Consider the following 22404-nt stretch of genomic DNA (forward strand, 5'->3'; position numbering starts at 1 on the left):
TTCACCTTTTTTTTTTTTTTTTTTTAATGCGGTACGCGGGCCTCTCACTGTTGTGGCCTCTCCCGTTGCGGAGCACAGGCTCCAGACGCGCAGGCTCAGTGGCCACGGCTCACGGGCCCAGCGGTTCTGCGGCATGTGGGATCTTCCCGGACCGGGGCACGAACCCGTGTCCCTTGCATCGGCAGGCGGACTCCCAACTATTGCGCCACCGGGGAAGCCCTTGTGTGTCTCCTTGAGATGCCGTTGAGCCCGTGAGAACAGGAACCTGTCTTGATAGCAAAAATAATCTTGGAAATAGTTGGTGTTCTGCGTGTGATTTCTCAAGACACGTGTTTTGTGATTATCATTATAGGTGCCTTCGAACTGTTATGGTATTTTGAATAACTTCAGCAGAGGGAGGATGATCGTTGCATTTTGAGTCAACTTAATTACTTAATCTTTCTTTAATTAGTCAAATATCTTTACCAAGCTAGGTATTCACCTCATTGGTCAAAGACAGAAGAAAAGCCAGCAGGTGGATTGGGAAGCAGTGAGGGGCCTTGTGCAGGGCTGTTTCACTGGCTCAAAGAGAAAGAACGCTTCCGTGACAGTAGTACCGCCATCTTGGTTAAGAAGATCCGGGTTTTAAAATTAATCTCCATCAGTTCCTAACCCGGGACAACATAAGCCTTTTGCACTGGGGACTTGCCGATCGGGCTGTGACCCTGTGTGCTCTCAGGGCATCAGGTCACGCTGTCTGGTGTGCAGGTTCGTTCCTCGTCGCAGCAGCCAGCGCAGCCTCAGCCCCTTCTATGGCCAAGAGGGTTCTAAGCTGTAGTGGGTGTGACTCATTTCAAACAGGATTAGATGAGACATGATCAAATTCCAGGGCCATAAATCGCTGTATCATTCCTTGGAACTGGACGTGACAGGATCTGACCAGTGTTAGAGACCCATAGGTTGGCTGTTCCATAAACTCTTAAGCGTTGTACCAGTGTTTGTCATGGCAACCAGCAGCCCATGGCTTAGACTGTGAACCTAGTTTAGTGGACTAACTGTACTGAATGAAAAGGGGCTATTTTTACCTCATAACCTAGATTTGTCGGGACTGAATATGCAAGCCAAGCTATTAAATGTTTGGGGCGGTAAACAGGAATTCAGTATGTTAAGTCTTTTTGAGCTTGGTAGTGGGGCAGGCCTGGAAGTAGGATTGGTTATAGCTTTTTTAGGATTATAAGTGTTGACTGCGTTAGGAAGGAACTGTTCTATGAAATAACTCTGTAACGAAGTGAATCTTCTTATGCTCATAAGGTCTTGTGAGAATGTACTCACCCTAGCCTGGAGCCCAGGGTAAACTTGAGAACGCTTTGTTTAAAGGTCTCTTGCGGGGAAAATGGGACTGTTAATGAACTTAAGTCTAAAATAGTGTCCTTCCTTATCCCCGGCTCTCAGCATTCCAGGATGGTGGCGTTCTCCACCATTGGGAATAAGTGAGAAATGGTAAAATTGTTAGGATTGACATCTGGTCGTGAATAACAGAACGAATCGGAAGGAAAAGAGGCTTAGTTAAGTAGGCATTTATTTCTCTTTATCTACTGAGGTCTGGAGTTGGGCAGTCAGAGCTTGTGCCCTACCATCCCTAAGCCCAGGCCTCACGTCCAGGACCAGGACGGCGGCTAGAGGTACACCGAGCTCGTGGGCGTTCCAGACACCAGGCCGCAGGAAGGCCGACTTCCTGAGAACTCCTCGTCGAGCTCTGTCCTTGTATCTTGTTGGCAAGAGCTGAACCCCCGGCCACACCTAGATGCCAAGGAGGCACGCAATCCCATGCCAACCGAGTCGGGGTCCTGGGCCTGTTTCCAAGGAGGAAGGGAAGAATGGACATCGGAGGCACACCTAGCTGGGTCTTGCCTGCGAGTGGTTATCTGTCTTGAAAGATGAGTTTTTGTGCTTGTTGGGAAAGTGTTGGCAAAATTTCTGTGGGGAAACCAGGCGTGGGCATCTAACTAAAAACTCAAGGGCTTAGGACCTTTCTCACTTCCACATGGGCCTTCATACTCGAGCTTGAAAGAGGTCACTGTTCCTTTTGTGCCTCCACTTCCTCATTTAAAGAACAGAAATGGTAGAAGTCTAATCTGAGTTCTCAGGGCCAGTGCTGAGCTCCGCAGACTGGAGTTGCTTTTCCCCAGTAGCTCCCTCGGGGTTTCTGGACCCATGCGTGTGTTCAGAAGGCAAGGGCTGCCTGGGCGTGGGGATTTCAGGCAGGGTGTGAGATCCAGGCGAGGGCCAGTGGGCGAGATGCCCTGAGTGGGAAGAGGCCTGGAGTGGGAGGGCCTGGGAGAGGCAGAGAGCTTCTCTCTCCAGAGCCGTCCTCGCCCTGAGCCTGCCACGGACATGCCCCCTCCCCAGAGGGTTGGGGGAGGGCCGGCCTCGCCAGCTGAGTTGAGAGACGCCTGGGTCTGCTTGTATCTCTCCTGCCTCTTTCCCTCCTCATTCTGCTTTTCCTTTCAGAAGGGTGATCCCAAGTGCCTCGCTCTCTGTCCGATGAGAGGGATCCCATAGCTCTAGGTGTCAGCGAAATCGACTGTGTTCTGCTCTTGGAGGCGTTTGCATTTTAAGAAGGATATATGTGCTAGCAGTGCCTACACTCAGAGCCTCTCGGACGGTTGGACGGCAGACCCAGGAATAAGAGGAGCCGGGGGCCTCCCTGTGCCACCAGCCGCGGGGCGTAGCGTGTGCCTGCTGCACACCTGGGTGAGGCTGGCCAGGCCAGCTGCTCTTCTCACCTTCCCCCCACCCCAGCCCAACGCCCGTGTGCAGCCCGCGCCTCACACCTCTCGTGTGCTCACACGCCAGCCAGGCGTGCGCTTACGCCTGCCGCTTGCACACGTGTATACACGCTCACTGTGCGTGCGTGTGCATGCCCACGCACCCCTCCCCCTCCCCACCCCCCTGCAAGGAGGCAGTAGCCCCCGGAAGTTGAGCTTCTGGAAGGGCCGTGCGTTGCTTTCTGGTTGAGTGGAATCCCTGGGGGCTAGGGGTCTGGATGTGCACGTATTCAAGCATCTTTACCAGAAACACTCCCTGAATTGGTGCTCCTGAACTCAGGAACTTCCTTTTGTGTTTCCAGAACTAATGATGGAAATCTGCTCATGTGTAATAACAGCTGTTCCTGGCCTCTAAAGACTTTTTAACTTCGCATTTTAAAAAAGGCAAGGACTACCCCAAGGCCCTCTCTTGTCTTCTCTCCCGGGGGCAGCTCCGCAGGCAGTGGATGAACTGGGCGTCTTTCCTCTCACCCTAGCATCTCAGCTGCCTGAGCTGGTGCTGATCTCCCAGATTATTTTGCTGTCCAGTTCTTTCTCAGTAAAAACATAATTTGTTTTTTCATGTTTGTGGGTGAAATATTTTGCTTGTGGGAGGTGACCATCGAACTTCATCGAACTACCTTTCCTTCCCGTCACGGGTGTGCCCGTCCCTGTGTTATTTGCGACTTGCCTTCCCGTTCCACAGGTGCCCCGGTGACCAGATGCTGCATGTGTTTTTCAGAGGAAACAAAGACTGCTGGGACGCCCTAAGTATGCAGTGTGAATGCAGAGAGTGAGGCCCCGCTGGAGGCAGGTGGTTCTGATTTCCGTGTTTCGTCTCCCCCTCTTGAAGGGGCAGGCGCTGTCACGGGGTGGGCTGGGGGAGAGGAGGGTGGAGGAGGCGGGAGTCCTGGAGAGCACTGCTGCCTGTGGGAGGGGACTGTCAGCACAGGTCGTGTGGCCCCCGACCTGGTAACCCTTGCCAGGGACATAGTGGCACTTGGGGAACATCTGAGTTCCAGACGGCAACAGCACAGGCCCAGAGACACTGAAGTGTGAAGGGAGCACCCGGGGGGGGCGCAGGATATGGTCCTTGGTCAGGGACTGAACCTTGACGCTGGGGAACTAGATACCCTGAGTGTCTGGTGTGGGTCTCTCTGCCCCCCCCGCCCCCCAGGTTGAGTGGCCTGAGAGAGGGTGGGTGGCATGGTCACTTTAACGGCGTGTAGGCAACTGTGGTTCAGATGAGGCGGGCGAGTGCTGGGCAGCTAAGAGGAAAAGCAGCATCAAAGTAAGATAGTCTGCTCTGGGCACCTTGAAGAGCTGGTGTGGGGAGTGCTGAGTGGCTGGGGCCCCTGAGCCCCATGGTCGGGAGGTCCCCTTACCCTCTCCTTCCTGGTGTGTAGTTCCTTAACAGTAACTCCTTCAGGGTCTGGAGGAATTGCTTAAGAGGTGCACTTCTGCTTTACTGCATTTTATGGGGATGTCATGTCCCACATGGTGTTCACCAGTGTGAAGCTTGTTCTCAAGGGACATGCCCAGTGAACACAGCAGATCTGGGGTGTCCTAAGACATCAGCATCCTTCAGGGCAGGGACAAGAGCTCAGTTTTCTATTCCCAAGAGCGTCCTACAGTGCCTGGCACAGAATCGGTGTGTAATCAATGTTTGTTGAATGAACGAAAGAAAAAAGCTACTACGCCAATGTCAGAAGTGAAAGAAAAGCCTCAGGCTCTCCTGGGAACATAGCCCGTTACCTGGAGGTCAAGTTGGGGTTCAGTCTAACTTAAGAAAGGGAGGTGAGCCCAGAGCCCGTGGTTGTCCCAGTTAAGTTCTCAAGGTGAAACCAAGCCCGTCAGCTTGTCCCCCTGCACCTGACGTGTCCTCAGCGCACGCCCCCTCGCCCCGCTGGCTGGAACCTAAGGCCCTTCTGCCCTCTGGGAGGAAGGAGCCACACCTCAGGGCTTGGCCAGCCTGGATGTTTGCTTCCTAAGTTTAGTGAACCTCAAAGAGGAATTCTGTTTGCGCATGCACCGGGTTGTGAGTGGAATCCTAGGGGCTTTAGAGAAGCCGGGAGGGTAGGGCGCACAGGAAGGGGGGCTCCTCCTCTCCTGGGCCTTGTGGGGAATCACAGGGCTTCACGGAGAGAGGAGTTTTGTGTCAAGGCTGGGGGTGGTGTCTCGAGCTGGGGGGCTCAGGAGAGAAGTGTGGGCAGGACGGGGTAACACGTCAGGAAGGGGGCTCAGGAGGGGCGGGACTGGCTCAAGATTCGGGACATCATTCATCCCACCCCGGAGTTTCTTCAGAGTTGTTTTTTTCGTTGTTTTTTTTACCAGGGAAGCCCCAGAGTTGTTTTTTTAAAAATATTAATTTATTTTGGCTGTGCCGGCTCTTTGTTATAGCACGTGGGATCTTTAGTTGTAGCACGCAGGATCTTTTAGTTGCAGCATGTGGACTTCTTAGTTGCGGCATGCGTGTGGGATCTAGTTCCCTGACCAGGGATTGAACCCAGGCCCCCTGCACTGGGAGCGTGGAGTCTTAACCACTGGACCACCAGGGAAGTCCCTTATCAGACTTTTAAATTCTGTTTTGTTTGTATCTAATTGGTTGGTTGGTTGAATCATCATTATCATTTTACATGACAAAAGCAACTCCTAGTCTTCTGTGGTCTGAGAAGGTCCTTAGATTGCAGTGTTCTTATGACCATCCCTGTGCACTAATCAGGTTCGTGGGCCAAAATTGGCTTCCTGGTCTCCGCTCAGGGCTGGGCCAGCAGGCGTGGGCACCACAGCTCCCTGAGCCCTGCCCAGCTCTGGGGCCTGATGCTGGGTGGCTGAAGTGCCCAACCACAGGCAGGATGTTCCCAGATCCTGCAGTGGTGGCAGTGAAGCCGTGTCTCTGAAATGACAGAAATGAAACCAGCACCAGGGAAGAATATTCTAAACCGCCTGTGAAAACTGGGCTGTGAGGGAGACGAAGCACTGGGGTATGCAGAGCCCCAGAGATATGTGTTCCTAGAAGTGGATACAGTGTCTCAGGGTCCTCTCCCTGTGATGAAACAGACAAGCGGCAGCTTTGGTGGCCCCCCGTTCTCCACCGTCACGCTCTCCCTGGGACCTCGTGGGGTCTCTGTGCAGTGGGCGTGGAGCTGCCGTGAAACATGGTCGAGCCCGTTGGCCAGAGGCCGGGGAGGGGGCTTTGGTAGTGAGCGATTACAGGAACAGGGCTTGGCTTGCGTCTGCTAAGGCACGCTCGGTCTCCAAGATTCTGGGCTCTGGGACTCGGAGCATACATGTCCCTGTGCCGTATACTGCAGTGACATAGTCGGCGGAAGACACAGACGAAGGCGCCCAGTTGGGGAGGAGGGAAGTGAAGGCAGAGAGCGAGGGGTGCTGATGCTAGAGGGGTGATGGGGGTCACTGCCAGAAACCGGCACGGCCCCTCCTCCATTCCCCCACCTGCTGGGGTGACAGTGCCCCAGAGTACGGCCCCCTCAAGTCCCCCATCCTTGCACTAACGTCACTTGGTGCGAATCCTCGAAACCTGCCTGCTCTTAGCTTGATTTGACAAATGGGGTGACATCCTGTGTTATGTTTTCCAATAGGCGTTCACTTCCATGGTTCAGAAATTATAAGGTTCAGCAGGATATGTGATAAAGTCTGCCTCCTGCCCCATCCCCCAGCCACCCAGATCCCTTCCCTGGAGCCACCAATGCCATGTGCTTCTCATGTATTCTTCCCCAGGTATTCTGTGTACAAGCCAGCCGAGTGTGTGTATGTTTTATGTGTAAATATGTTCATGTTTACCTTTTTATTGCACCGGTGCTGTCGCGCTCCGTGCTCTCTGGGGCCTCCCCTTATCCCCTGACTGTATCCTGGTACCCTCTGCACGTGGGAGCATAGTTTCTCCTTGTTTGCCTCAGCTGCGCCGGGTCACCCTGCCAGGCTGTACTGTAGATTCTTCAAGCAGAGCTCTCTTGATGCGTGGTGGGCACTTTCCAGCCCGTGCTTGGCACGAGTGTGGTTACTGCCCCACCCTGTTCTGAGGGGTGGATGGAGTATCACCCTGGCTGGAAGGAGAGCGTGGGCTTAGATGACGTTTGAACATTCCTCCGCATTTCCTCCTATTCTCACCTGGCCTGTAACTATTTCTTGCTTAGATATTATTTGTAAGATATGCTTTTTAGAATTATCGCCTTCTAGTCACACACAGACTTTTCAAACGAGTCTGTAGCATCCTGAATGAGGCTTGTCAAGGCTACCTGGACCTCAGCTTCAAGAACAGTGGCTCTCTGGGCTTCCCTGGTGGCGCAGTGGTTAAGAATCCACCTGCCAATGCAGGGGAGCGGGTTCGAGCCCTGGTCGGGGAAGATCCCACATGCCGCGGAGCAGCTAAGCCTGTGCGCCACAGCTACTGAGGATGTGCTCTAGAGCCCGCGAGCCATGACTAGTGAAGCCCGCGCACCTAGAGCCCATGTTCCGCAACAAGAGAAGCCACCGCAATGAGAAGCCCGCACACCGCAACGAAGAGTAGCCCCTGCTCGCCACAACTAGAGAAAGCCTGCGTGCAGTAACAAAGACCCAACTCAGCCGAAAATAAATAAATTAAAAAAAAAAAAAAAAGAACAGTGGCTCTGAGGGGCACTCCTCTGCCTGGCCCACTGCAGGGCTGAGCAGCAGGTGCTACAAGAGGTTCTGGAGGGACATCTCTGACAGCCGGGCCCAGGACTGCACAGCACCTGGGGAATCGAGCCGATTTCTGGCTGTGGTGGTGTCTGGCTGACGCTGGTCCTGGCTGTGCCCTCCCAGGGTATCAGCCGCTCCCACCATCACGCTGTGTGTCTGGAAGGGAAGGGAACGATCCGGACACGGGCACTGTACATACGGACGACTTGGAGTCATGTTGGGTGGTCGCCGTCAGCTTCTGAGTCTGCCAGGCGGCCCTGGCAGTTCACCACTGGAGTGGGTGCGTGTGGGCAGGGGCATCTGTGAGGCTGCCCTTCAGGCCCGGGAGGTGGGCTGGCGGAGGCTGCTGACACCTACCTGCCTGCTCACGTTCCCTCCCGTACGAGGTTTCAGGCACAAGGAGGGGGGGACGGTGGCCGCATGGCCCGGGGGTGCTCCAGGGAGCAGGACGTGGTGATAACCCCTCAGGGTCGTCCCAGGAGTGTGTCTGGGAGGCTGCGCACAAGACCCAGGTGGGGTCTCGCAGGACAGGGCCAAGCTGTGAGCCCTCCGAGGGGAGTGAGGGGCGCGCGGACGTTAGGCCTGAGTCCCTGGGGTCTGCCAGGCTGAGGAGCGCCGAGGGGCGCCTCCTTCTGCCCTGGCTCGGTCCTGACCTGCTGCTGTCCCCTGTCTGCCCTGGTGGTGTCCTGTCAGGAGCCCAGGGCACATGTCTCCCATGAGTGAGCCCAGCCCTTGCACCCGTGCAGAAGGTCAGACGAGAACGGGTGCAAAGAAGACAGCTCAGAGGGCTGCTCTCAGGAAGCCAATGGGCTTCCTCTTTCTGTTCATTTTTTCATTAAGACACCCTTGAGGTTTCGAGGCTCCGCCTTGAGCCCTTTGTGGCGGGCTGCTCGCAGCCTGTGAGAGAGGGATGGTCTTCAGATCTCATGCAGGCCAGAGACAGAGTGGCGGGGCCCCTGAATGGGGGCAGGGGGAGGGCAGAGGCGCCTCCAGCATCCGGGCCTCATCCGCGCAGAGCCCGGAGGGCAGCTGCCAGCGCCAGAGGAAGTGGGATTATTGCACATCGTGTGTTTCAACACTGGGACCCACCCCTCAAGAAGGAAAACCGAGAGCGGGGCCGCGGAGCCAGGGCTGAAGAGATGGAGAGAAGGGGACAGAGGGCCAGATGTTAACCACCCGGTCCTTTGCTGGCCCAGCTGGCCCTTCTCCCGGGTTCGCAGGGCAGGGCTCTCGGGGCCCACCCACACTGGGGACCCGCCTCCAGCCCCTCCTTTGGCAGCTGCAGGGCCTGTGGCTGAGAGGAGCGCTTCTGCTGTGTTTATTCAAGGTTAGGAGGCCCTGATCACAGCTCACGATGCCTGAGGTCTTCTGTGAGAGGTCAGCAAAGGCCGCCCGTGGAATAGCTGAGTTATTGTACTGGGTGTTTAAGACAAATGCCTGTGGCAAAATTGTTATTTTTATGTAGGATGAGCTAAGAGTTTGGGCAGCCTTGGAAACTCCCTCTTGAGACAGAATCAAGAGAGACAGTATATGTGAAGGAGGTTTTTAAATGTCAGGCTCATTGCAGCATAAGGCTGTAGCTCTTTGCGTAGCTTGAAGGACTGGCTCATGGTCCAGGGAGGTGACAGGAACCGTCCTTCACGGATTGAGGTTCTCGAACTCCTGCTGTGTGCCGGGCCCTGTTCTGCTGGCTTCGCTCATACTTCCCACTTCATCCCCTGTATCAGTTTCCTAGGATGGCTGTCACACATTCTTATGAACTTGGTGGCTTAAAACAAAAGAAATTTCTTTCTCTTACAGTTCCAGAGGCTAGAAGTCCCAATTAGCGTCACAGGGCCAGAATCAGGGTATCAGCAGGGCCATGGTAGCTGCAGAGGAGAATCCATTTCTTGCCTTGTCCAGATGGTAGCCGGCTTTCCTTGGCTCACGGCCCCCTCCTCCGTCCAGCGCCAGCTGTGTAGCTGCTTCTCTGTGACTGTGCCTCCCTCTGCTTCCGTCTCATGGCTTTCTTCTCTTCCGTCTGAGATCTTCCTTAGCATCCTTTTTCTCAGGACATTTATGGGGATTTAGGGTCCACCATATATTCCAGCATAGCTTCTTACCTCAATATCCTCAACTTAATCACATCTGCAAAGGCCGTGCCATGTAAATAACGCTCACAGGTTGCAGGGCTTAGAACGTGGACATCTTTGCGGGGGGCACTATTTGGCCTCCTACGTGGTGCGGCAGCCTGGTGAGGATGGCACTGCCCGACACAGCAGACAGAATGAGGAAGCCCAGGCTTGGCACGGCTGAGGCTGTTGGGCGGCCATGGTTCGTCCTTCTCCTGGACCTGCAGGAGGGCCGTTTGCTGGACATGCACTCAATGAACAGATAAGTCCTGTCGTCTTCCTGTGTTACATTGGTTTGGAAAAGTAAGAGCTTCGGATCAGGGGCCTGTGCGGCACCTCGCTAGGGGCACGTTTGTTGATGGGTGAGTTCGTTTCACTGTGGCCAGGTGGCCCTGGGCAGTCTCGTTGTCCTCATCTGTGAATTGAGGACAGAACAGCCCGAGGGTCAGATGGTATCACCTGGGTGAAATGGCCCAGCAAGGGTCTGTGTGAGGGGTCCTTGTTCAGTGTGAGTTCCTGGTCCCAGCAAGGAGAAGTCACATGAGCAAGGCCAGGTGACGTTAAGGAGGCATTGTGTTAATACCCGGAAGAAATAGTGCACTGGGATTTGTGCAAATAATTGACTCATTGATGTGACAAACATTTATTGAATGCCTGCCTGTGCCAGGATGTCAAGGGGGCGAAAGGGAAAGAATAGCAGACAGCACCTACCACTCCTGCCCTGCGGGGAGGGGAGCCAGAGGACAGACATCTAGAAGGTCATTTCCCGATTGTGGACTGAGAGAAGTCGTCTTTGATTTGAAGATGGATAGATATGCCTCTATTACATATTTATTTATACTTACATGGTATAAATAACATGAAAATTCATGGTGGTCCAGGGGGAGGGTGGTGGTGGTGGGATGAACTGGGAGATTGGGATTGACATATATACACTAATATGTATAAAAAGATAACTAATAAGAGCCTGCTGTATAAAAAATAATTAATTAATTTAAAAATAATAAGAAGTTCATGGTGGTCCCTGTTCCCGAATCTGGAGCCACGGAGTCAGAGGGAGACCAGAATTGAGTCAGTTATCTGTGTCTTCAGCTCATCTTCCTTTTCTCCCCCACCTTGGTGGCTGGCCGTGGGTCCCCAAGACCCCTCAGTTGCTTGTCGTAGGTCCTTGCAGTCCCCTCAGTGGCTGGTCATGGGTCCCCGAAGTCCCGCACTTGATGGCTTTCAGGTCCCTGGTAACTGACTAGGCCCAGTTACCTCCTTCCCCAGGGAGTGGGCCTGCTTCCTACCCCTCTCTGCACTGAGCCCCCGCTCGGGTTGGGCCTGGGGTTTCTCCTCCCGGTGTAGGCCTGGCCTCTGCCCAGCCCTCAGGTGGACAGCTGCTTGGCCTGCGGGCTCTGGTCTCCCGCTGACTCCCTGGCTCCAGGCCCAGGCCGGCCCCTGCCCACCTCGCCGAGTCTTCCCTCCTCTCCCGGCTGGGCAGGAAGGGACCTTGTGTTGTTAGGTTTCGTACGCTGACCTTACTGAGCACTCACTGTGCGCCGGGGCCTGTCGGCTCAAGAGGGGTGACGCACGTCCCCTGTCACTGATTTCATGAGCCACCCACCCTCCTGGAGCCTTGCCGAGCGCTGGCTGCTGTGCACGGCTTCCTCTCATACGCCCTGAATCATACGCGTCTGTCCTCCCATTTGCAGGTGAGAGAACTGGGGCGCAGAGAAGTGAGGCCGCCCAGTGGTCAGTGGCAGAGCAGGACTCACAGGTCTTTCTGTCCACAAAGCCCCTCACAAAGTTACACCAGGTAGGCCTAGCCTGCTGATAGACCAGCCACCAAACTCACGGGGTGACTGGGGTGGCAGCAGGTGACAGTGTCCTCCTGCATCCTTTCTGATGGGGAACCACAGTCTTATTCCCATCTCTCTCTCTCTAATCCTTGTCTCACAACCCTGTGTATACTCACCGCGGATGCCTCGTACACTCCTCCTCCCCCCTTGTCTGTTTACTGTTCCCCACTCTGTGAACTTGGCCTCTCCATCTGTGTAGCTCCGTTCTCCTTGCCCTTCCCTGTTTTAGCAGTTAAGCCTGAGACCTGCCAGCAGTGCTGGTGGCAGTCCCACGTGGGGCGGTGGCTCGGAGGGGAGACCCAGAATCATCAGCATCCCCCCGCTTGGCAGTGAGCAGAAAGGCTCTTCTCAGCCCCGTGGACTCACTTCTGTGGACTTGATGTAAAGCTTCTCTTCCTGAAGTAACAGCATTTTTGCCTATATCCCCGCACATACACTCACATTTGATTGTCTTGCATTTAGATGCACATGTAAACCCACACTTGATTTTCTTGTATTATTATAACATTTTTCTTACTTTAAATTGGCAAAAGAACAAACCTGTTAAATAGACATTTGCCTCTTAGCTTGGAATCTTAAGTCCCATCTTAATGGTGATTTTATATGAAGAGAAATATTCTCTAGGTTCCAAGTAACTTATACATGGGCTTTTGGAAAGCAACCTGTTGGTTGAACTGCCCATAAGTTTACCTTCACCTTTGTGGAATTCTAGAACTGAGATTTAAAACTTTTCATCAGGGATAGTGCTTTGTTTATTTTCTAATGCAGTGAGACCATGAACTAATGTAACACGTGGTAACTCTTAAGTAAGTGAGATAATAGTAAAATTTTGAGGCTGGACAGTAAGGAGGTGAGAGCCTTAGAAACCCCAATTTTGATGTCTTGGTAAAGGAAACAGAAAATTTAAAGGTGCTGCCAGGGAGGGAAAAAGAAGGAAGGGGAATAAAACCCAAACTGGAGTCAGTTCTGTGCAGTGAGAGGCCGGCGGCTCACATCTCTGCTCTGAAGACCTGTGGCGTCTCTCTTTTCATGGTCTTGGTCCTGAACCCAGCGAGACTTCAGTTTGTAAAGGTGAAATGCCACAGTCTGGATGGTGCAGGACTGAAGTCTCCTGGGTTCGCAAGGGGACATAGTTCAGCTGAGACCAGACGCAGAGCTCATGGCTGGGCGTCGAAGGCCGGGGAGACCTCATCACTGCAGACCCCGGTCACTGGGGACTCGCCGCCTGGGAGGCTGGGCGGATGCCTCCTGAGGCCTCGCTGGGATGCAGAGAAGGAGCCTTCGTGACAGGACAGACGTGGGAATTCTTGGGAAGAGGAACTGTTGGGGTGGGTGTGGAGTTAGGGAGGGAAGCAGAGCAGTGATGGGAGGTCCCCCACCCTGGCCGCATATTACACTCACCGGGGGCTTTTGAGGAGCAGGGAGGCCTGCTTTCCACCCCCTTACCTCTGCCGGAGGCCAGTAAAGGAGTGGGGGGTGGAGCCAGCCAGCATTGACATTTGTCACCTTTTCCACTTGGTGATTCTAAGTGGCAGCCGGGGTGGAGCTTGCTGGGCCCCAGAGGTTTAGAACTTGGGCTTTTGAACTGAACCAGTCTGTTTTGAATCCCCGCATAGCTGAATCCTCTTCAGCACTGAGCCCCAGTCCTCCCCACCTCTCGGAGGCTACGAAAGTAGGTGAGGATGTGCTGAGCACAGCGGGCTCTGCTGGGCGCTGGGGGCTCGTGGCTGATTGTCTCATACCGAAGGGCCGGTGGCAGAGGGCCTCCTTGTCACTTGGTAAAACCACAGTCCTGGTTATGGCTGCTTCTCAACACGGTGGGATGTGGCTGGAGAACCCACGACCACGTTGGCGGGTTTCTGAATTCACGGCTGCAGCGTGACTGGGACCATTTGGCACCCAGAACCTGGTTCCCCACCATCCTAGACCAGGGGTCAGCCAGCTTTTCCTGAGAAGGGCCAGAGAGTTAACATTTGGGGCCTTATGGGCCATGCCAGTCCTGTCACAGCACCACTGAACTCTGCTGTTGTAGCGCAAAAATGGTCAAGGGCAGTAGGCAAACAAACGGATGTGGCCGTGTTCCAATAAAACTTTATTTTACAAAAGCAAACAGTGGGCAGGACTGGGCCCTTGGGCCGCAGTTTGTGGATCCCTGCCCTGGACCATGATTTCACACTTTCTCTTCAACCTCACCGCACCCCGCTCGCGGCTGCTGGCCTTGCCTCCAAGTTACTGCGGAAACCAGCACTCCTGTAGACTCACCAGCCAGCGTCTGCACCATTCGCCCGGTCTCTCAGCCTCCCATTGCCTCTCAGCAGTCAGTCCCCAGGCTTCGTCCTCAGCCGCCTGTCAGCATCAGCTCGTCACCCCCATGTCCTTGAAGCCTCTCCCCTCAGTTCCCAGCACCCCTCCCTCGGGATCGCCCTCCTGTCTCCCTCCTTGGCTGATTTCTCCTCCTGGCGTTGCCGGGGCCTAGTCCCGGGACCTCTGCTCTTCTCTGCTTGCTTTGCGGGTGGCATCATCCGTTCTGGTGCTTCACTCATCACTTATAGGCTGGCGACTCTGAAACACACTTACCCAGTCCAGACGTCTCGCCTGGATTCTGGACCCTCCTAGCCACTGCCTTCCTGACAGGAAGCATCTCCGACTGCACGTGTCCAAAACCAGACTCAGGCGCGGGCCTCCTTCCCCACCTCCGTGAAATGAAGGCCCGCGCGCACCTTCTGGTTCTGTCAGTGAAACCTCGTGTGGTCCCTGGCACTTCACTGCCCGTATCGGCTCTGTAGGAAGTCCTGCCGCATCTTCGGAGCACAGTCACTCCTCCTTTCTGTGTGTCCCGCCTTTGCCTCCATTACTGCACCGTCTGCAGGGTGCCCACTCTCCCCACGGCAGCCCTTGCCCCATCACTGTTTCTAGCAGAGCCGCCGGAGGGGGCTTCATTGAGCAAAGTCAGACCAGCTCACTCCCCTGCTCAGAACCCTCCAGAGGCTTCTCACTTGGGTACAGCAGAGGTCATGAGGCCACACGTTGCATCCCCCATCTCCCCCTCTTGTCCCTGTGCCAGCCTCAGGCTGATGGCCCTGGCCTGCCCTTCTGCCTCTTCCCTCAGACACCTCCATGGCGTACTTTCTCTTATAGCATCTTTGGGCCTTTGCTCAAATGTCCCCTTCTTGGTAAGGCCCATCCTGACGGCTGTATGTAAAATTGGGTCTCCACCCCTCCCCCACTTTGCCCAGCAGGCTCTGCCCCAGTGGCCTGGGCAGTCTCCCTGGGTGCCTTAGGACCGTGATGTTGGCGCAGTAGGGGCCCTGCACGAGGCCCTACGCCCAGGCTGGTGTTTCCAGGGCGTGGCCACGTTGGCAGCAGGCGTCCTGTGAGTGGGTGCACCCCCCCGCCAAGTGCCTGGTGTGGTGATGGAGGGGGTGGGGGACAGCTACGGGGAAGCCCTGCTGTCTTCTTGAGAGCGAGGGCTACTTTATATTTCATTAAGGGCTCAGGATTTATAGCCACAAAGCCTTCTTAATGACGTTGTTGATTACAGTCCTGTTCCTCTTAGACATGTAAAGGGGTAACGTAGGCTGAGGCTGTGAGGTGCTAACCCATCTGGCAGGGTCAGTATCAGACTAACTACTGCACAGATTTGTGGCTTCCACAAAGATTTCCTCAACTTTTTCTCTTTCCTCTTTTCTCTTTACTTTTCACTTGAGATTTCAGAGGACTGCTTTTCCCTTTGTCGTGTCCCTGGATTTTAAGGAGCCCGGCTCTGGGCTGGGTGTTACAGGCATGGAGAGCTGGCCTGTGCGGGCTGGCCAGGCACAGGTGCGCCCCATCCCGGGTGCCTACTGGCCTCCTCACCAACCCCCCCCAGGCCCCTCCCACAGCAAGGAGGGGAGCAGTGTGGCTCACTAGCCACTGGTTCTGAGCGGTAAGGGGGCGGAGGGCACGCCTGGTGAGTCTGTGTCCCTGAGTGGATGGCCTTTCCCTTCCCTCCATCTGGAGGCACGGTTGGGACCGGAGCCCAGAGCCTCACCCCTGCACCCGTGGTGTTGCCTCTGGTCGGGCATGGATCAGGGCTGTGCTGCGGGAGGAGCCGGGAGACGTTTCCAGAGGAACCTTCATGGGCCGCCTTTGAATAGGTTTCAGTGTGGGTTTCATTTTTGTGACAATCCACTCCATCTGTGGTCTTAGAGACCAGGACGATTTAGGCAAACTTTTGATTTGAGGTCACTTGAGAACAGTTTTGGCCGTGGGTGTTACACATGTGCTCACAAGTGTTCACGAGTGTGCTCACCCGTGTGTCTGTAGCTTCTCCTGGACGGCCAGCAGGAGCGATGCCTGACCCCAGTCCTGTGAAAACACTGCTTCGTTATTCTACAGTCACTACGTGTAGGAGAAAAGAACGGATGACCCTGTGGGGATAAAATAATTGAGTCCGAAAAGCCTTTTTTTCCTTTAAACTTGGCAATCTCACTAAGCTATCGGGAAAATGTGGTATTATATAATAGGTGGGAGTGTGTTTTTTTAAACTTACATTTGAGATGTCTATGGTATCTTGTCATGTGTGGAATCTTTCTGTTAGGCCATCTGAGAAGTTAAAACTGGAGGAAGGCGAGGTTCTTTTGCACATAAGCCCTTCCGTGCTGTGGCTTCTCCCAGGTTAAAAGCCTCAGGTTGAGCTTTCAGGGACCAGGGACAGAGCTAGGTGTTTGTTTGCTAAGTGGACTGTGTAGCCTTGAAATGCTTTAGCCCAGTGGCCAGCAAACTTTTTGAAAAAGTATCCCATAAATGTGGAAGCTCCCCAAGATGTTGCCCCGGTTCATGGATCTGCCCCTGGCCTCCACAAGTGCCCGGGCACCCGCAGTGTGACTACCATGGAGAGCAGGTTATAGGTCTGGGGTTCACCCCATGCGGGCAGGCTGTGACCGAGGGTCTGGCCCGGGGTTGGGTGATTGAGGCAGGAGCCATCTCCTGGATGGCTCTGGAAGCCCTGGGGTGGGAGAGGGGGGGCTCCTGCTGACTGTGGCCTTGGTGCTGAGCTGGTATCTGAGGACCAGCTGGGCTTGTTCCTCTTTCCCTGCCCTATGAGGAGTGTGTGGGAACCGAGAGTATCGACTGGGCTGTGGGCAGCTCCAGCAAGGCCTCTTTCTCCATCTCCTGTGTGAGTCCATTTTCTCTTTCTCTCCACCCAGGCTTATTTCTGCCCCTCCTGGGCCAGCAGCATTGTCTCTACAGGCGGAGAGCTGGGGGGCCTTGGTGGTGGTGAGCACGAGCCCCGGGTGGGGTCCCTGGTGAGGGAGGAGGGTGCCAGGTACTGGCTGGGCTTGAACCCAGCACCTCCCGACAGGTCCCTTGAAACTTGTCCAGAGTAGAAAGGTCAGGGATGCGAGCATCACGCAGGTGGCGGCACCCAGAACCTTGATTCTTGGGATTGTTATATACTTTACACAGTTACACACTGTGAGGGCATTACTTAACCTGTGGCCTCATTCAAACATCACAGGAGTATGGAGGGAAAACCATGGCTCCTCTCTGGTCTTTCTGCTCCCCTCCCTGGAGGCCTGGTGTTTCTGTGCATGGCCCCGGGGGCACTGTCTGTCCCATCTAGATGTATGTTTCTGAAGTGTGCATTTGTTTACCAAGGCTTGTTTGGAAAGCCGTCTACACGGGGTTATGAAATCACTTGTGGTTTTCATTTCAGCCTCCTATTACTTCCCTCTTCGTATTAGTAGAATCTGGTATCACCTGGCTGCACTCAAGATCAGCCTGTTGCTAGGTGTCCACGGAGCAGCGGGGAGGGCTGCCTCCCAGCCTTCTAGGTGCTGCCTGAGGTCTGTGGCAGGTTTTGTACTTTTAAGCAGGTCGCCCACACAAAAGGGTGTCCTCCAAAGTAGCTGGAGTTGGAGGTGTGCAGTGCCGTGTTCTTTATAACATGGAAATACCGCAGAGATCGAAGTGCCTCTGAAGAGCCCTGGGTGCAGGGAGCTGTGACTGGTACTGCCTGGCCCTGCACTCCACAGACATCATGTTGAAGGCCAGGGCGGATCAGTGGCCTACCCAGGCTCTCCTGGCTGGTGAGTGACAGCCAAGACTGAACCAGGCCCCTGACCTTAGGCCTGGCCCCTTTGTATACTGCAGGGCCCCGGGAGGCTGCACGCCCAGCCAGGCTGCCGTCACCCCGACAGTTTGCAGCCCTTCTTCACATTGTGCCATCAGTATCCGCCTAAGTGAAGTGCAGGAAAATCAGTTTCATTATTTTATAGTCATTTTTTTAAGCAATCTGTTTCACTGATAAAAAACATTCCCAAATAATTTTTCTTATGTACTGAGTTTATCTTGGGGCACTGGGGATGCAAAATGTGAGTTTTTCTGTCATTTAATCATTTAAGAAAAGCTGTTTGGGGCTCCTTCAGCGGGTCAGCTTTGTGCTCGTTAAAGATGAAAATGACTCAGTCCCTTAAGGAGCTCAGGGGAGACAGGGATCTACAGTGTATTAAAGTTTTTTTCTTTGTGGTTTCAAGAGGACTGTGTCATAAAGAGCAGAGGGTGTTTATTTCTGGCCAGGAGAAGCTTCACAGAGGAATTGCTGTTTAAATATGGTCCTGAAGCATGAGTATGAATTGCCTGCAGGACAAGAATCGGCATCAGGGGAGGGACAGCCCGAGCAAAGGTGTGGAGGGTGCATATTTGAGAGCCTTAGAGAAACAGCCTGGGGGTGTGGTCCTCAGCACGCTTGGGGAAGGTAGGTGGGCTAGCAGGCCCCCCACCCCGGGGTAAAGGACCTTGGACTGTATCCTCTTTGTGCTGAGAAAGCCAAGGAAGGGATTTAAGCCAGGGAGTTAGCCCATCAGATTTCCAGGTTACAGAGAGCCCACTAAAACCCCATGGTTCAAGTACCAAAGTCATCTCTCTCTCCCGACTATTTAAACTCAACCCTTGTTCATCCGGGATGACAGATGAGATGGGAGAGCGAGGCTAGGCCTTGGACAAAGCAAAATCACCGATACCGCCGAAGGAGTCAAAACTTAGTACAAAATGAGTTTCATCTGCTTAAAATTGCATGTTGAACTTTTACAGATATAGTGTTTTTATACTTTCAGCCTCAATATTATACGGCACGACTGAAAATGGCCCCGATAGCCTGTGCTCGGCTGTGGCGGACCAGGCCGCGTGGGGCAGGAGCTCTGCAGTCCACTCCCTCCCCCCAACTTTCCCTCCCCAAGGTAGGGGGCGGGGGAGCAGCGCTCCCGTGGTGGGGAAGGACGGGCCTCTGTAGGGGGCCCTGTGTGTCCCCCCTTGGTTGCCAGTAATTCCGGATAACAGTGCGGAGTGCAGTTAAAACGGTTTTCATTTTCTTCCGCAAGTGCACTATCTCGTCGTTTACACCAAGGCTAATCCACAAATGTTTAATCCACCCACAGGTGGTCAGGACTTGAAGGCAGAATCTTACTAAAATCAACTCCAAATAGCTTTGTGGTAACCAGCCTTCTTTGCAGGAGACTTTGCCCATGTTTCTCTCTTTAATATAATGAGTCAGACTTGCCACTTGAAATATTTTTAATCAAAACTTTTCAGAGAAGTTAATTAGAATGGGCGCACAGGATAGCAAGGATTCGTGGCGTAGAAACTGTTTCAAGAGTTTCGATAGCTCCTGGAGCTTGCGTTGGCGCTTGTTCAGAGCGAGGTTAGGCAGACAGCACCTGGGTTTCGGGTCGGGTCTTGCCGGGACGCACATGCTGGTGGTGACTCACTGAGCTCTAAGCTCTGTGTGACCTGCTCCTGGCTGGACTCGCGGTCGGTCTGCACGGCTCCGCACTGAGTGGAGATGGCCCTGCTTGCCTGCACCCCGGAGCTCCCCAGAGCAGGGACCCTCTCCGGCTGGGCTGGATCCTGTGCTCTGGGGATAAGCCTCTCCTTCTCTTCCCTCCCCTCCCCCCAGGTGTCCAGTCCCCAGCCCCAGAGTCAGGGTGGCCCTCACCGTGGCACTGTTGCCCTGCTCTGAGTACGTGTGTGGAGAGGAAAGGCTGAAGCGGGAGCTCTGCAGAGGGTGGGGTTCCGCGAGGCCTCCGGCTCTTCAGAGGGGAGCGGGGCCCACCCCCGAGTTCCCGGTTACCGAGGTCATTTCCCTGGTGCACCATCACCCGGGCATGGTCACTATCGCCTTCCCTCCCTTCCTGCTGCCCACAAATTCTCATAGGGCTTCTCTGGCCCATTCTTTTCCTGGCCAGGTTTTTTTTTTTTTTTTAATTAATTAATTTATTTTTGGCTGCGTTGGGTCTTTGTTGCTTGCTGCACGCGGGCTTTCTCTAGTTGCGGCGAGTGGGGGCTACTCTTCGTTGCGGTGCGCGGGCTTCTCATTGCGGTGGCTTCTCGTTGCGGAGCACGGGCTCTAGGCGTGCGGGCGGCACTCGGGCTCGGTAACGTTGTGGCGCACGGGCTTAGTTACTCCACGGCATGTGGGATCTTCCCAGACCAGGGCTCGAACCCATGTCCCCTGTATTGGCAGGCGGATTCTTAACCACTGCGCCACCAGGGAAGTCCCTGGCCAGGTTTTAAATGGGGACTTTGAATAGATTTATTGACCTTCATCAAGGCCTCATTTCCTGCTGTAAACTTCCCGTGTTCTCTGGTACTTAGAGCACCTTCCCTGCTGTCCTGGATCCAGTGGCTTGGCCTGAGTGCTTCCAGGACCTTGTTTCTGAAGGGATAGAGGAGATCCCGGGCCTTGGGGGCATCAGCTGGGCTTGGTAGCCGGGCTTGGTAACGTTTGCTGGGGACAGTTCATGGGGCTGGCATCATCTAGCCCTTGCAACAGCCCGAGGGGGAGGTTGCTGGTTACGCCCATGTCAGGGGAAACGGAGGAGCAGAAGGTGAAATGAGTTCCCCCTGGCTGTGCGTAGCCCCCTGAAAGGCAGAGCCAGGACTCGAGCACAGGTGGCCTGGCCCTGGGCTCTGCCCCTGACCACGAGGCAGGACCCCTTCCCGGGACAGGATGCAGGCTGTGCAGTTGCACCTGACGCCCGCACCCACGCCACCTTGACCTCTGTCCCGAGCAGGTGCAGTGGCACGTCCTGGTCATCCTGCCTGGACTGGGGAAGCTGGGACCCCGCAGCGTCCCAGTTCTCAGCGAGTGACTGCTGCAGGCCCCGTTTCCAAATTCTAGGGGCATTTTTGCTGTGGCCTTTCTCTGTCCGCGGTGCTGGAACCTGGCGTTCCCAGAGCACAGCCCCACGAGCGAGGCTTCACCACGTCCTCCATTCAGCGGGCTCCGCCTGGCCGGGACCTCCAGGACATCGCTGGGGTCTTGTGGGAACTGCCCTCCCTCTGTGAGAGAGTAAGGCCGTGGCAGCACCAGCCCCTCCTTAGGGACCGTCCTTTCAGCCCAAAGCTTCAGAGTCTGCCGGGTGGGGGCTTTCTCCCCCATGCCCACCTGTCCCCACCCACTGCCCGTTTCATCCACTGCCCGTCCTGCCAAGACCACAGTTGGAGGCCCCGTGACGTGGAGGCCGGGCCTCTCAGTGGCTGGGAGCTGCGCAGGCGGATCGGAAGTAGAGGGTAGAGCCTGAGCCGGGAAGACTCAGGCGGCCGTTTTAGCTTTTGGGCCTCAGTCTCTTGGTCCTCGAACTGGGGCCGCGGTAAGGGGTGGTTAAGCAGCATCTCCCCGCCCTGCAGCTCCTATAACCCTCTGTTAGTCCTGTGGGTCTATTTTGTGGCCCATTTAGGAACTGCCTTTGATAACTTCCTAAAATAGGATGTGCTGTTTTGGACGTTGCTGTCAGTGAGAGGGATGTGTGTTTAAAGCTAAAATAGGCTGTACTTTTTAACTTGCGGGTGTTTCCTTTTTCTGTGTCATGCACACCGTGTTTAAGTCATAGTGTCATAGTGTCCTCCCTCCCACCCGAAAGGACAGCCCCAGGCGGGCGCCAACCCACAGACCCAGCTGGTGAAGGCCTCCCGCCCGCTCGGGACCCGGGACCGCTCCACGTCAGGAGGCAATGTCTGTTCTTTGTCCGCTGACCCGAGGACAAGGTCATTTGCCCAAGAGCCTGAGGGGGTCTGGGGTCTAGACAACTGAGGGCCTCCCTTGCAGGCCAGCTGCTGAGTGGTTTCCCTGGGCTGGGCTGGGCTGTAGTGAGAGTCCACACGGGGACGGGCGGACCCCAGCCCCATTCTGGGTGAACTGTGGGCAGCTGTCAAGTGTTGCGTGTACACACACCCCACACCACACAAACACACACACACACACCACACCCCACACCACGCACACACACACACACACCCCACACACACCCCACACGCACACCCTTGCACCAGATGTGGTAACCTCTCTTTTGGCCTTTCTGATGGTCACCAATGTGGCCGCGAAGAGGGTGCGGGGTCCTGTAGGGGAGGGTGAACTGGGGGAACTGGGTGAGCTGGGTGGGAGTGGGAGGCTGGCAGGGACTGCTGAGGGGGACGCGGCTGACTGTTCTGCGCTGCCTGGCTCACTCTGCGTTCAGTCCTGCTGTCACTGAACGTGGACATAGCCCACATCCTGTCTTTTTGCTGCAGAGCTGATTTGCAGTTTTTTGAAGAGGGAGGCCTCTTCCATAAAGAGGGAGGCCTCTTCCATAAAGAGGGAGGGAGGTCTGATTTTTCGTAGAGCATTAGGACTTAATTGGAAACAGCTGTGCAAAGCTTGGGGCCTCTTTCTAAGACAGCAGACCAGAGGCAGCTTCTGCAACTTCAGTGCCTGGGGATCACCTGGAAGGCTTGTTGCAGGCTCCGCCCTCAGGGAGCTTTAATAGGTGGGGTGCTTCCTACAAGCTTCCAGAGGATGCTGGTGCTGCCTGTCCGTGGACCGTACTTCACGCTGTCCTGGAGCCCTTGGTCCTGTTCCACCCCTCACTCAAGGTATTAGCTTATTTTTATCACCTTCCCTAAACTGGGCTACTTCTTGTGGTGCTAATTGATAGCAGCTCCAGTTCCAGGAGTGTGGGGAGGGCT

General features: G+C 54.9%; 1 protein-coding gene across 22 annotated transcripts in view; it reads left to right on the plus strand.

Moving 5' to 3' along the window:
- The window catches only part of INPP4A (inositol polyphosphate-4-phosphatase type I A), a 158334-nt gene that overhangs the window by 24286 nt on the left and 111644 nt on the right, over positions 1-22404 (plus strand). For 12 of the 22 annotated variants that reach the window (XR_003003115.1, XR_003003114.1, XR_003003116.1 and 9 more), the window contains exon 1: positions 7449-8846. The exons of 1 other annotated variant lie outside the window; for it this stretch is intronic. The gene's annotated coding sequence lies outside the window, so the exon portion shown is untranslated. Of the gene's footprint in view, positions 1-7448; positions 8847-22404 lie in introns of those variants that run through there. 9 more of the 22 variants (XR_003003124.1, XR_003003125.1, XR_003003122.1 and 6 more) reach the window with 4 other exon arrangements.

Source organism: Neophocaena asiaeorientalis, unplaced genomic scaffold (genome assembly GCF_003031525.2).
Source record: "Neophocaena asiaeorientalis asiaeorientalis breed wild unplaced genomic scaffold, Neophocaena_asiaeorientalis_V1.1 scaffold114, whole genome shotgun sequence".
NCBI lineage: Eukaryota > Metazoa > Chordata > Mammalia > Artiodactyla > Phocoenidae > Neophocaena > Neophocaena asiaeorientalis.